The sequence below is a fragment of the Nelumbo nucifera genome, chromosome 1 (genome assembly GCF_055504915.1).
Source record: "Nelumbo nucifera cultivar China Antique chromosome 1, China Antique-T2T, whole genome shotgun sequence".
Lineage (NCBI taxonomy): Eukaryota > Viridiplantae > Streptophyta > Magnoliopsida > Proteales > Nelumbonaceae > Nelumbo > Nelumbo nucifera.
Window position 1 is genome coordinate 115,460,900 of NC_142649.1, and position 14,006 is coordinate 115,474,905.

Below are 14,006 nucleotides of genomic sequence, written 5' to 3' on the forward strand. Positions count from 1 at the left end.
CTGTCCATCTTCGGAAGAAAAAGCTTGATGGTCATCCCTGCTGTTGGATAGCTAGGGAACGATTTATGAAACTAAATGGAGAGCCTATGAATAGAGAAAGCTCGTTTGCCTATTCTTAATCGCAAGTTCTCAACTAGAACAATTCTGTACCGATCGAGTTTGATGTTTTGCTTACAGCTAAAGGAAAGTCGATTGGGAAAAACACATCATACCTTGAATCAATTTAAGATATATGGAGTTGCATGTCAGAATCAATTCCAGACAATATACTACTTACAACAAAACTAATCTCTGCTTCCAGAAGTTTCTTACCAGCATGGTCCCTGGAGATGAGGTTATCCTAAACAACTTGCTGCTGAAGGCTAGCCGAAGCCAAATCAGAACATAGAATAATTCAGCCGGCCTAAACTAGAGCTCCGATTTGTAGTTTTTGTTCTACTTCCTCACTTCATAGTTCACACAGAGATATCCTTTCCATCACCGAAAAGTGGGTCCTCTTCTTGAGGGAGACATTAATTTGTCTCTTGAGAATATGGTTACAAATTAATACCTCACTTGAACATTCTAGTGATAATATTTCTAGGACTGTCGTTTACAGACGAGTCTGATAAACAAACACAGTTAACAGAAATAGAGAAAAAATAAAAAAACAATATTATGAAATCGGAAAGAAGCTTCTTACATAGGAACAAACTTTTTTAGTTCTGACAGAAATTGTACCGGATGCTGTTTCAGGTTGGACCGATGAATTGATGTTATGAATGGAAATGTAACCCCATGCTATTGTAAGTAGGACCATTGGTATGAGAGGTGGGATTCGTTTTCTACCAGTGAAAGTGGCTTAGTGCTGGTAGTGCAACTTAATTGTGATAAAACAGGGTGCCACGTCTTCGATACATTCATACATACTACACAAAAAGAAAATATATATATATATATATATATATATATATATATATATATATATATATATATTGTCCTGTGTTACAGAAAAACTATTATTTATATTTATCTTTCAAGTTGCAGTGAGCACTTTATTTTACACATGGACATCTCAAAAAGGAGTGCTAAGCTTACCAGCCTGCTCTTTATTTTACACATGACCAAGACAATGAGTAACAGTTATATTTATTTGTTTGAGCCCCTTGGCTTCAATACATACTTGGATGGTTGAAGAGGCAGAGTAGAGGCAGAGTAGATTGCTAATCTCACCATGAAAGAATTAATGCTCAACTTTCGTAATACCACGGCCTTCAACATCATTACTCATCTCATACAATTTGCCAATTTGGTACCGAATGCAGTTTACATTGGTACCCAATGTAATTAACTTCTAAATTCTGACATAGAATGGTTTTCTTAGATATTAATCCTATTGAAATTTTGTTCCAATTAAAAAATGAAATTGAGTTCGCAGGGTTAGGATGAACTGGACTGGACTACACCCAAACTGATCCCGTCACGCCCTGCAAAATGCAATGTTTTCAAAACCGGATCAGACCGGATGGTCGGACTGGAAAAACCGAGAACCGATTATTTCCGTTTCACCTCAAAACTGTTTTTTGGGCAAAAATCGTTGATTTGGTCAGTGAATTGCTAATCCAGGCAGGCAAACCGTTAAATAAGACAATGGTTTTTGACCATTTTTTATTTTTTATTTTTATTATTTTTTGTCAGAAAAGATCATTCCTTTGAACCAAATAATTGGACCATTTGACCCAGGAATCAGACCCGAGGATGGTTCCCTGTCCGGTCTGGTTTTAAGACTTGGCCCAGAAAACCAGGAATAGGTGACCTTTTCAAGTCCAATTAAATGATGATTTTGACAGGTTGAACTGAAAAATCGCCCGGTTAACCAGTATAATTGGACCGGGGAGCATTCTGGTTTTTACTCCGGTCGGAGTCTTAAAACACTGATGAAACGTGATAGGGAAAAGGACAGATCAAATGGGATGCAATCTAACAATACGTCATAGCCCGAACCTGTGACTAACCCGATAAAAAACATACCAACCCATCTCATTGGTTTCCCAGATTAACCTGATCTCATTGGCATCCCTACTAAAGTTGAAAATTGAAATATGGAATAATATTACTACTTTTATTTTATAAGAGAATAATATTATTTGGATAAAAACAAATGAACCGGATTCTCAATCTGACAAACCACATCATCGCACCCATGACCCAACAAGGTACTATATAACTCGTAAGAGTTAACCTTATGACTCGTTAGAGGTGTCGTGTTCCACATGAACCATCATTGTACCGACTCGGTCTAGCCAGCTAGAATCTTTGGAATGTTGTTCAAATCGTAGAAACAAATCTACGATCTCTATGACGTGTAAGATCGCCCGTAACGAAGAAATCTTACCTGCACCTCAACTGCACCATTGACGAGGTAAAGAACCATAGTAGACTCGTGAGACTTGAGTACGGCGTTGGATAAATTGTCCCTCAAAATTTGCCCTCTTCATGCGATATTGTAAGAGACAAAAGAAATAACACAGGGAAATAAGATCGGCTAGCTGGATTCCTACTTCTTGGTTCTTCCCTCCCTTTCTCTGTGGGGAGTTGGGATACGTGTCACTACTCCATTAAGACCATTAGATTGGAATAAGTTGCGGGACCTATCAAATCTCGTCCCAAATTCTCAACCCAATGTGGTCAGAAATGGTCATCTTTGGCCTAAAACCCATCCCGTTTTAAAAATGATAAAACGAGCTAAGCGCTTACTTCTTATCTTTATCCTTCTTCCTAATAAAGATGAAATATCCATCTTTTTTCCTTTTTCCTTTTGTAGTAAAAAAGTAATAGGTTCTATCTTCTGGGTTGTTTCTTTTCTTAGTGGGTTTTTTCCTTTCTAGTATCAAATGAAACAGATTAATTACTTTTTTTCTGAAGAGCAAACAGATAAATAACTTTGTATCAAGCAAACTAGTAAAGGAAAAAGTTTACACCCAAAAAAAAAAAAAAAACAGAAAAGGAAAATCTTGTAAAGAAAAGGACTATCTCTTTTTTAAAAGGAAGAAAACCTGTCCTTATAAGATATTCCTCTACTTGTTACTTCTTGTTGTCCAGATTCATTTTAATTTGTGGCTCTACAGGTAATTTGTTATTCCACACCTTCTCAAGCATTAATCGCCAACTGGCACCACCCCATCCCACCCTTCTCCTCTAGTATATAAGGGGCACGCATGGCAATCTCTTTGCACATATCATCCACACTTGACTTAGAGTATTCTCCTTTTCTTCCCATTTCCTGGGAAGCAATAACTAGTCTTGTTCCCCTTTTTGGCTTTTCCTATCCTATATATTATTTTTCTCATTGTAACGACCTACTCTTCATTCAACTCCGCCTACCGTGAATCTGCGATATCCTATTCTTAACGTGCCAGCATCGCATCGCGTTCGCCACCCTTCCTCACTTGCCTTGAAAAGGAATGGCATCTGGCTCGCTGTCGTCCTCTTGCAGCTTCGGCTCCGGCTGGACTGCTACTCAAAATAAGTTGTTTGAGAAGGCGTTAGCGACGTATGACAAGGACACCCCCGACCGCTGGCAGAATATAGCCAGGGCCGTGGGCGGAAAAACCGTGGAGGAAGTGAAGAGGCATTATGAGATCCTTATTGAAGATCTCAACCATATCGAGTCTGGCAGAGTGCCCTTCCCCAATTACAAGACATCTGGAGGGAGCAGTGGCAGAAGCAATGGCGATGCCTAAGAGGAACAAAGGTAGTAGTAGTACTATATCCACATCTGCATTGCCTAGTAGTGCGTGAACAGTAAAAAACACAGTAATCTATTATGATTTTTGAATGATTTGGTTTCGTCTCTCAAGACCCACTTACCTTCCTTTGCGTATTTACTACTACTACTACTCTCTATTCATTCTGTTCTTGGAATCCATGACTGGTCAGAGCAAGTTGGCCTTTTATTTTCCTTGTTGACAGTCAGGAGAGCAGCTGCCGACCTAATGAGCCATCATTTCAGCTAAGTTAACCTTGTATATCATTCTCAGCTGTTCCCTATTTACAGAAAATCAGAAACCACAACTGTTTTGTGGGCCTCTGTTTTTTATCCATCAACCATCACCCCACTGTCAAACAGAGCTGTTTGTGCTTCTTTGGGGGGCATCTCTAAGTCCAGAAAATCTCAGACTTCACTTGTTGTAATCCAAGACCAATTCCAATCTCTGTTGGACACAAAATCTAAAACCATAACCATCTCCACAACCAGAGAAAGTTTCATGGACCCACGCCTATCCGTACTCTCCATAGTCCATACTTCTAATCATGTCGCTAACCCAAAAAAAAAACAAGCCCACCTGAAATCTAATCCTGGCTCACATGTACTTGCCCCTGTGTCTTCATCAATTTCACTCCGTAATCATAAAACTTGATCTATTTACTATTAAGCCTGCCTTCCTTGTAGAATTTCTGTCATTGTGACTCTGATTTGCACAGCTTTCTTATCGATTTTACCAACTCTGCTATCATGCAGCAGTTGTTTAACACTTTGAATGAAGTTTTACAAGTATGCGCGCACAATTATGGAATCGTTTTGTTGGTAATTTGACCGGAAAATTAGGGTTTTGGTTATGATTTTACAAAGGCTGATTTTCATTTCTTCCTCTGCAGGCTGGATTAACAAAGGTTCTAGCGCGGTGAAATCCTGCTCAATAAAAGATCCATTACACTCTTCACTTTTGGAAGAGATACGTTATTTCTTCTGGATTTGTCATGAATTTCCTTTTCTGCTGTCATGTATGTACCAAGGAAGAATTACTAAATCTATGCGCTTCTAGATTTCCTCTTGTTTATTGTTCCTACTGTAATGGATTGTCAAGTTAGAAAAGGTGCAGCAGTACTTTTTATTTGGTTCAACAGATTGAGCATTTGTTCTTCATCAGAATATATATAACAAAATTAAGGTTGTAGGAAACAAACTGCAATGGTATGTCATTAGTGGAGAAGAAGAATTAATATAACAAGCTCTATTTATTAAGGTTTTAATATAACAAGCTCTGTTTACTCAGAAGAGCCATCTCTAATCCTTCCTCCACCGGAAGAACTGAAACAGGTGCTGCATAAAAGAAAGCCAACGAAATCCATCGGAATCTTCTTCGCACGCAAGTTCATTATTTTTTGGAATCTGAAACCGGATAAAAATATTAAAATATGGAGTGACAACGATAATGCCGACATGAACGTATGAGAGAGACTCTTATATTTCTAATGAAGCATTAATTAAGAGCGGATGAGGGGAGAGAGAAAACAAGGAGAGGGAAATTTTTTGGTCTTTTGAGTCCTTCAAAACGTCACTCCAATTAGAAAGGGGACATCTGTATGTTTCTCCAGGATTTAATTCTGATCGAGTTGTTAGGCCAATCAGGATGCACCACGTTAACTCCGCCCCACTTTAGGTCCCCACACCTCATAAAACGTATTACATCATGATTGGCTCAATTTCATCCGACATCCGAGAAATAGAGGATATCGTATGGCGTGAAGGGATGAGGGATCAGACCAGTTTTTCCGCAACGAGAGTTGACTACTGGAAGAGTTCATTTTTCAGTTTTCTTGACCTTATGTACGGAGCACCGCGTAAGATGGAGCTTTCGTGCGAACTCAGCGAATCATAGAAAGCCAAAGTAGTAGCAGGAGTATACGGCTCCGAAAACGTGGCAATATGTGCGTTCGTCGATTGTTGAGATTCGCGATTTTAACTACCCATTTCATGGGGCTACACAATGGGGACCCCGTCCCTCATTCATTGAGATTCCAACCATCCATTCGAGATTCGACACACCACAAAAAGGAGGACCACGCAAATATGTGCGTTCCTTTCAGCCCTGAAACATTATTTTTTGAAAAACCATTGAATTGGCTAGCGATCTGGTGGTCGATTTATTAATCAGTTCGATCTGGATAATGGTTTTTGGATCATTTTTTTTAAACATTACACGCTGATCCATTCGAACCGGATGATTGGCCGGTGACCCAGAACCGGTGGCCAAAGTTCTGGATTGATATTTAAAACATTGCCTTCAAGCGACAACCAAGAGATAGAAATGGTTGACACTAAACACGTGGTGGGCCAGGCCAAGAGGAGATTGGATCTGTTTGTCACACAGGGCGCTTCACACGCACATCCTATCATCCATTGGGAACACCTCCCGTACTTATAAGTTATTATTTACGGGAAATGTTTCCAATGCACGATGGATGTGCCTGTGAGACGCCCATGTGTGAGAAGCAAATCCCATTCCGGCCAAGAGACCTTACCATATCAACTGAGCCACTTGGCACCTTGTGCAATGTAGGTAAGTTAACAAATTTTATTTATTATTATAATTTTTTTTAATTCAGACTCAAAATCGGGGATTCTGACTATATAAACTACAAAGAACGAGCTCCAAAGTCCAAAAGTCTGAACAACAAGAGAGGAAATGTGGAGCATGAGACCAAATCCATAAGCAGAAGCATTGTTGGTTACATTTCGAGAAGAAGCAAGAGAATGGATTATTTTGTTACCATTCATAGGATAGGAATAGCGAGCACAATAGACCGACAACTACAATGAAGTAGTGCAATATTATATTAGAAAACCTAACTCTCACTTATTACTCTTGTATGTAATATGATATCATAAAGAAATTCTTGTTTTTCAGTTTCCAATGGTTAGCAGTAGAGATAGCATTGCAGGAATTAAAAAGGGCGGGGGGATCAAAGGTAGAGAAAACCCCAACCATGACAATGGAAGCCAGATACAGTAAGAGTACTGTAGGATGCAGCAGGCAGTAGTAAGTAGTTGGACTTGGTCACCAAATCTATGGACTATGGGCTTGGCCTATGATAGTGGACGAGATGCACATGCGGGGCACGGTTACCCACCTCGACCTCATGGACAGGCAGAGGCAGGTTCTTATCAGCCCGGCCTCTGCTGTCCACCAACTAATTAACTTGGTATCAAGTGAGGGATGTCGCACAGGCAGCCACAGTGAGGTATGTCTGATTAGAGAGTTTAAGAAATTCAAAGAATTATTTAACCTAAAAGTTTAAACTATTAAGTGAGGTCTTTAAATAGGTTTTGTTTTTTAATATGTTCTATTACACCAAAGTTTATTGGGCTTGAAGTGTGAACAACACAAATCTACTCATACCTTATATTGAAACTTAATTAATTATAACAGGGATGATGAGAATCGAACACTCGACCATTTAGTCAAATTATAAATGAAGTCCTTGAATATATTTTATTCTCTAACAGAAACTCTTAAATGAACGGCCTTGATATATTCAAATTTTTAGCCTATTCAACAATCATATCTAGCTATGGCCTATGGAGGGATAAGGATCAAGGATGGTCCCGTTTCGTCGAGAGGACAGAGCTCTGAGCGTCAAAGTGCATTGTCTTTCGGCAGAAGGGGGGATAAGGATGGTCCCAGTCGTTTCGTCGGGAAATTGCAGCACTCAATTGAAATAATTTAGGGTCGAACTAAAAAGCAGACGGGCAATGTCTTGGCCTCTCCGCTCTTTAGCAGTTAGCTCCAGTAATGGTGAGAGAGAGAGAAAGAGGGGCGCTCGCTGACTTTAGACATGGTAGAAATCAGTGTCATTTGCATCAAATCAAAAGTTTGATGGATCATGTCATGGACCACTCATGCTGCTTTATCGTATTTCAGGACAACAAAATCTAAATACGGAATTACGGAAGAATGAGAGAGACTTGGTGGGCTTTTGATTGCTTTGCATTTGTGGTCCTGTCCAATATACTGATGATGATGATGGTGGTAGTGGTAGTGCATCTTTTGTTATTCGTACCCACGCACTTAACATGATTTCTGATTTCTCTCTCCACACTGACAATGGTTTATCAATTCCCACATAGCGATTACGCTTTAGTTGGCTCTTTGGGTTTGGATTTGGACTTCAAACCATCTCGGGCTGGAGTTGCTTTCCAAACAGCAATTTTTGTACACTTTGTTGCTCATTAAACATTTCAACTAGGCGAGGCAACATGGGAGTGCAAATTCTTGTTTACTTTTGCTTTAGATTTTCACTTTACACTGTTGCAGGTTTTATTTTACTTCATGTGCACTACAAACAACATAAAATTTGATGCAAAAGTGAATTTAAATTCACATGCAATTCATTTATGGGTCAAGAGCCATCAGATTGTTACCTCTTAAAAACTGTTATTTTTTGTCAATTAAAATTATCGATACACAAAATTTTGTATATCAAGATTATTACTACTTTGAACCTTACAAATAAAATAAATTAAATTAGACTCAGTTTGGAAAGAGTACAAACACAAATATGTACAATACAACTATATAGAACAAAAACTACAAACCCAATCCATTACTAGTCGAAGATAATGTGGGAGTGGGACTATCAGTAATACCATTCTTAATTTTAATAACTAGAGGTTAGTGCTTCGGCATGCCTAGATCACTAGCATGATAAAAACCTCCTATGACGACCCATAATTCAGTATCTTCTGGTCTAAAAGCTCTGCATCTCTTACTCGGTTCTTAACAAAGTTGGTGAAATTGTTTTAATAATTAAGAACTTTTCCTCGATTTTCTTTTTCTTTTTCTTTTTTTAATTTTATTTTCTATTAAACCAGACATAGCCATATAGGGCGCAGGTTCTTGGCCCACCCCATTTGGGAGTCCAGACCTGTCACAAGAAAAAAAAAAAAAATCCAGCCTGCCAAATAATCAAGGATTTCACAAGATAGAGAAGGTGGGAACCTGGGAATGCTTGAATTTTACTTTTTAACACCTCTACCCGCTTGATACACACAATGGAACATTCGTTGAATAAAACACTAGGAAAATAAATCCAGGTCTCTCATTCATCGGATTGAAAATTGTGAATTTTCTGAATTTTCCCTTTTTGCATCAGTGAGTTATAAACATGGAGGATTTTCTTGGAATCAAACCGATTAGGGTGTTCTCATTTGATCACCATGTCACAAATCCCACTTTTATTGGTATAAGTCCATATGAACCAGAAATGTTTCAAGATCTATCAAAAGAAACGAACTCACATCCAAGCCCAAGCATACCATTTAGCTACACGCCCAATATGTAAGGGTATAAATAGACCGGTTTTTGGATTGGATCCCATCCAATCCAAACCCAATTTGGAAGGATTGGATGGACCAACAAGACATATTGGATTGGACCAATCATATCGTATCAGCCACCGTTTAATATAGATTTTTCAAAGCATTTTAAGGAAACACAAATTTTAATAGTTAAATAACATTAAAACAACCCCTTTTCAAATTTTGAGAAAAAAATTAAAAAAATGATGCATTTGGTATAAAGTAGCAATACATCATACAATACTTTGAAGACGAAAAAATATCTTGGGCTTGCACCTATTTGTCATCTAACACCAAGACTAACAAGCTACCAACCTTTTGAATTGTCTTCTTAAAGCAAGTCTCATGTTCTTCCATAGAGGTATGAATGAACTCATCAATGTGATCCCTTAAATCTTTCAGGAAATTGGCATCCTCTGACTTCTTCTTTCGACAAGAAGTGATGGGAGGGGTTGCAGCAGATATCGGCCGGGATTCAGATTGATTTTTTTGAGACTCCATCCTTGGAAGCTTCTGATGCGCAAGATACAAAATAGCAAAAACTAACCTGATGTTTACGATGGGAAAGATTTTCAAAACAAAACATTCATCAAGGTATAACTTAGCCCACAAAGCTTGCATAATTGCATACTGCATGAGCCCTCCACTATTCTATTTTGATTACTAAAAATGTGAGTATTTTATTATTTTGAAATACTATCATAGTTATGTATAAAAGGAAGTGATTGGGAAAATATTTTTAAGGAATCATCAAGGTTTGAATGATCCTATTCACCAAACGTTATAACTTTTTTCATCTTTCCTTTCAGCAGCCCAAAATAACATCATGTGAAGATAGTAATCATTTACATGAGTTGAAATTTGGTGATTTATGTGAGATTATTTTTTTCTTCGATGAACATCTTATGCGAGATTATTAGACAATGAAGCGGAATGATCATTCCTGTGAAGATAGGATTCTCTTGTGGGCCATTCATGGGCCTACTAGCATCTGGATGCATGAATTAATTTGTGCAGATGTAGCTTATTAGATCTACTTAACCCTTTTTGCTATCAAGAATGACAATATCACGTTGGATGAAAATAAAATCTGCTTTGAGATGTTACTAGATAATAACCCTAGTTACCAAGTTCATTATTAAGTTGCCTTCTAGGTTATATATTTAGGTTAAGTTAGACATTAAGAAATGTTTAGGTGAGAAATGTTTAGGTTATATATTTAGGTTAAGTTAGACATTAAGAAATGTCTAGGTTATATATTTAGGTTAAGTTAGACATTAAAAGTCAATATTCTCTTCCAATAAGCATTTTCAGCATATAGAATATGGGTGAGAACTTTCTGTAAGGGTATCAGTGAAGGAAAGATATTGTATGAGTAGGTTTACTTCTTTGGTTTGGTGCAGACTCCATACATTTTGAACATGCTGACTCCTAGTTCACTCTCCAAGAGGTAACTACTACAGAAGCCTTGGTGCTGATTCCTAGGGTCTCTCTTTCTCTCTCATCATTGTCATCGTCATCCTTATCATCATCATCATCCAAGCCTTATGCCAATAATGGGGTTGGCTACATGAACCCCGTTATGCCATTCCATTCTGTTCAATGTCATATCCATTGTTAAATTATTGATACTTAAATCATTTCTTACTACTTCTACCTATGTTCTTTTTTGTCTACCGCTAGCCCTTCTAGCACCTTCAACTTGCAACAGATCACTTCTTTTCACAAGTGTTCTTGATGGTCTTTTATGCACATTATCAAAATATCTTACCCTACTTTCTCTCATTTTATTACCCATTTGAGATGCTTCTAGGTTCTTTTGAATGACTTCATTTCCTATTCTATCCTTTCTAGCTTTTCCACTCATCCATCTGAGCATATACATTTTTGCCACACTCATTTTTTGGACATTTTGGTTTTATACTGCCCAACATAATGCTCCAAATAGCAGCTAGCCTTACCACTGTTTTATAGAATTTTCCTTTTAATCTAAGTGGTATTTTTCTATCGCATAGAACTTGGGATGCACCCATTTTGACAATCCTACTCCAATTCTATGGGTGAGATTCTCCCCAATCTCTCCCTTGTTATGAATTATCGAACCAAGGTATCGGAAAAGGTCACCTTGAATTATCCCCAATCCTAAATTTACCCTGATTTGCACTCCTATTATTATTACATTTATATATCATATATTATGTTTTGGTCCTATTTTTTAAACTTTCTTATTTCTAAGACATTTTTCCGTTAACTTAATTTTACATTTAACCATCATTAGTTTCATCAATTAAAACAATGTCATTAGAAAATAGCATGCATCATGGGACCTCCTCCTAAATAAGTTTAATCGATTTATCTATGACTAGTGTAAATAAATAAGGGCTAAATGCTAAACCTTGGTGAAGACCCATTGCAACTGTAAAATCTGATCTCTCCTAAAGGTGTTCTAATATTGGTTTTGCACTTTCATACATATCCTTGATTACATTTATATACCAATTTGGAACCTCTTTCTTTCCTAAAACCCACCATATCTCCCAGGAACTCTATCATACAATTTCTCTAGACTAATGAACACCTCTTTCTCTTCTTATTTCACAAATATGTCTCATATCTGATTTGACATTGTCTCGACACATCAAATCAGAAGTGTGAATGTTGTCTCATATCATCAGTACTTCCTGGCACATTTATGAAGCAGCTTTTAACATTTGGGTTTGAAACAATCAGACTATATGGCCTAAATAGAATAATAGTGCAAAAATGGCCTGCATGTCTGAAATGATGCATTATGTGCATTAAGTCCTTGACCAAAAGTCAGTACCATAATTAGCACCGATATCCCTCTCCCTCCCTCCCTTCAAGAAAATAAACAAGGGCTTCTTCATCTATATTCCACTCTCCATCCATATTGGACTCATAACTTCATATAATTTTTTATGAAAATTTAAGACTATAGTCTACAGCAAATACATATTTCACTTCAAAGGCTACAATGCATACTTATATAGAAAAACTATTACCTAACTTCTAATGTTAATGGTCCTGTGGTTGTCATCCTACTGCACGGGGAAAAGATAACAACTTCTTAACAAACACACTTATGTCATTTACTCCTGTCCTGAGTCCTGACCCAATTCAATGTTAATGTGTGTAGTCTTATCAAGAACCGTAACTCTTTTGCATTTTGTGCTAAACTACTAATAAAGTATCATTTAAGTGAAGCATAACTCTATAACGAACCACAGTGCCGATCATCCAAAAACGAAATGGAGAAACCCTTAAGTCTACTGAATTTTTGGAGTTTTGAGAAATCTGAATCGGAAACATTGTATAATTAAAAGATTTCTTCGATGTGACCAGTTGTCGACATGTCATGTGTCGGATGAAACTAAGCTGATTGCATTGGAAATTATAGAAGCCCAAAGATAACAATTCAAAACTTCATATAAATGCTAATAGTGAATCAACCCATTCAAAGTCAATTCGATCAATGTTTGATTAACAGATTCATTATAACTAAGAACTGAGAATTTAATGTGTGGATTAGGGAAAGTAATAACAACGAGAATTGCAAAATCATTTCAACCACTTGTAGAAAAAAATAAGAAAAAAAAAAACAAATCTTCCGAAAATTTGAAAAAGAACAAAAGGGTTGTTATTTACGAGAAGATGGTCGTTGAATTAATAAAACCTGAAATGGAACACTAAGTGCAAGTGTCCAACAGAAAGTCATTGACACACGAAAAATAAAAAAGAAAAAGAAAGAAATAGCTCTGATTTAACGGGGCATTATTATACTGAGGGAAGGTGAGAAGCCGAGTCCAAGACTTACCTTGTTCAGTATGCGCAAGAGTCAGGAGACGAAGCTGCAAGAAAAACCGAAAGCTTGTGTGTTTGGGAAAGCTACCTCTATCTCTATGCAATGAAAAATTGAAAACCGTATGCTCGTTCGCTTGTTTTGTCTTCTCCAAACCGCTTTATCAAGGAACGATATCCAATCCGCGCGCAGGAGATGTTCCCAATGCATGTGAGGTCGGTGTGAGGCGCCTTGGGTGAGGAGCAGATCCGGTCTCAAGTTCCAAGAGATGTACGCTGAGGGATGGCAATTGAGAAGATTTGGGGAGGGTTTTTATAAATTCTAGATTCTATAATCCTACTTGACGCTACCCTTCCTATATTCAAGGGTAGGGGCATGTTGGGTTTAAAATCTGCATCTAATTTTCTATTATTTCTTTTCATATACAAGCAATAAATAAATAAAAGGAAAAAGTACAGACAAGCCCATTGTAGAAACCTGAATCCTAGGCTAGCCCATACAGAATCTATAATAACAATCAAATTTAACTTTTAAAATTATAGGACAGATTCCCATGCCAACTAAGCATCATACTTTTTTCCCTATGCTTTTCCTTTGAGATGGCAATCCAGCTTGGATTCCATGTCATAATAACATTTATTTAAATTTTTATTTTAAAATTTAACCTTAAGTTGAAAAGACTAAAATGACCCTGCTAGGGCCGATGGTCAATGCTCTTTCCCACCCTCCCTCTTCTCTCTCTTTCGTTGTCTCTCACACTCTCAACTCTCTTCTCTTCAACTGCTTCTTCCTGCAACTGCAAGTTCTCCTCCCCAGCGGCGCTCCTCTTTCTCACTCTCATTTTCTCCTCCCTCGCTCCCCCTTAGTCTGGCTCTTCCTCTGTCGCACCCTCACTCTCTCCCGCTCTCCCTTTCTCAATCTCTCTCGCTCTCCCTCTTTCACACTCTCATTTTCTCCTCCCTCGCTCCCCCTTAGTCTGGCTCTTCCTCTATCGCACCCTCACTCCCTCCCACTCTCCCTTTCTCAGTCTCTCTCGCTCTCCCTCTTTCACACTCTCATTTTCTC

General features: G+C 37.9%; 1 long non-coding RNA gene and 1 pseudogene across 2 annotated transcripts; one reads left to right on the forward strand and one right to left on the reverse strand.

Moving 5' to 3' along the window:
• The first annotated feature begins 3,219 nt into the window (after positions 1 to 3,219).
• Positions 3,220 to 4,884, forward strand: LOC104601860 (protein RADIALIS-like 3 pseudogene; annotated as a pseudogene). Its single transcript, XR_016079525.1, has 2 exons — positions 3,220 to 3,733; positions 4,639 to 4,884. The product of XR_016079525.1 is annotated as a protein RADIALIS-like 3 pseudogene (transcript).
• A 4,378-nt stretch (positions 4,885 to 9,262) lies between these two features.
• Positions 9,263 to 13,194, reverse strand: LOC148803728 (uncharacterized). The gene is made up of 2 exons (XR_016079526.1): positions 12,957 to 13,194; positions 9,263 to 9,668 (listed from the first exon to the last, which is right to left on the reverse strand). It is a non-coding gene; the product is annotated as an uncharacterized LOC148803728 (long non-coding RNA).
• Positions 13,195 to 14,006: the final 812 nt, after the last annotated feature.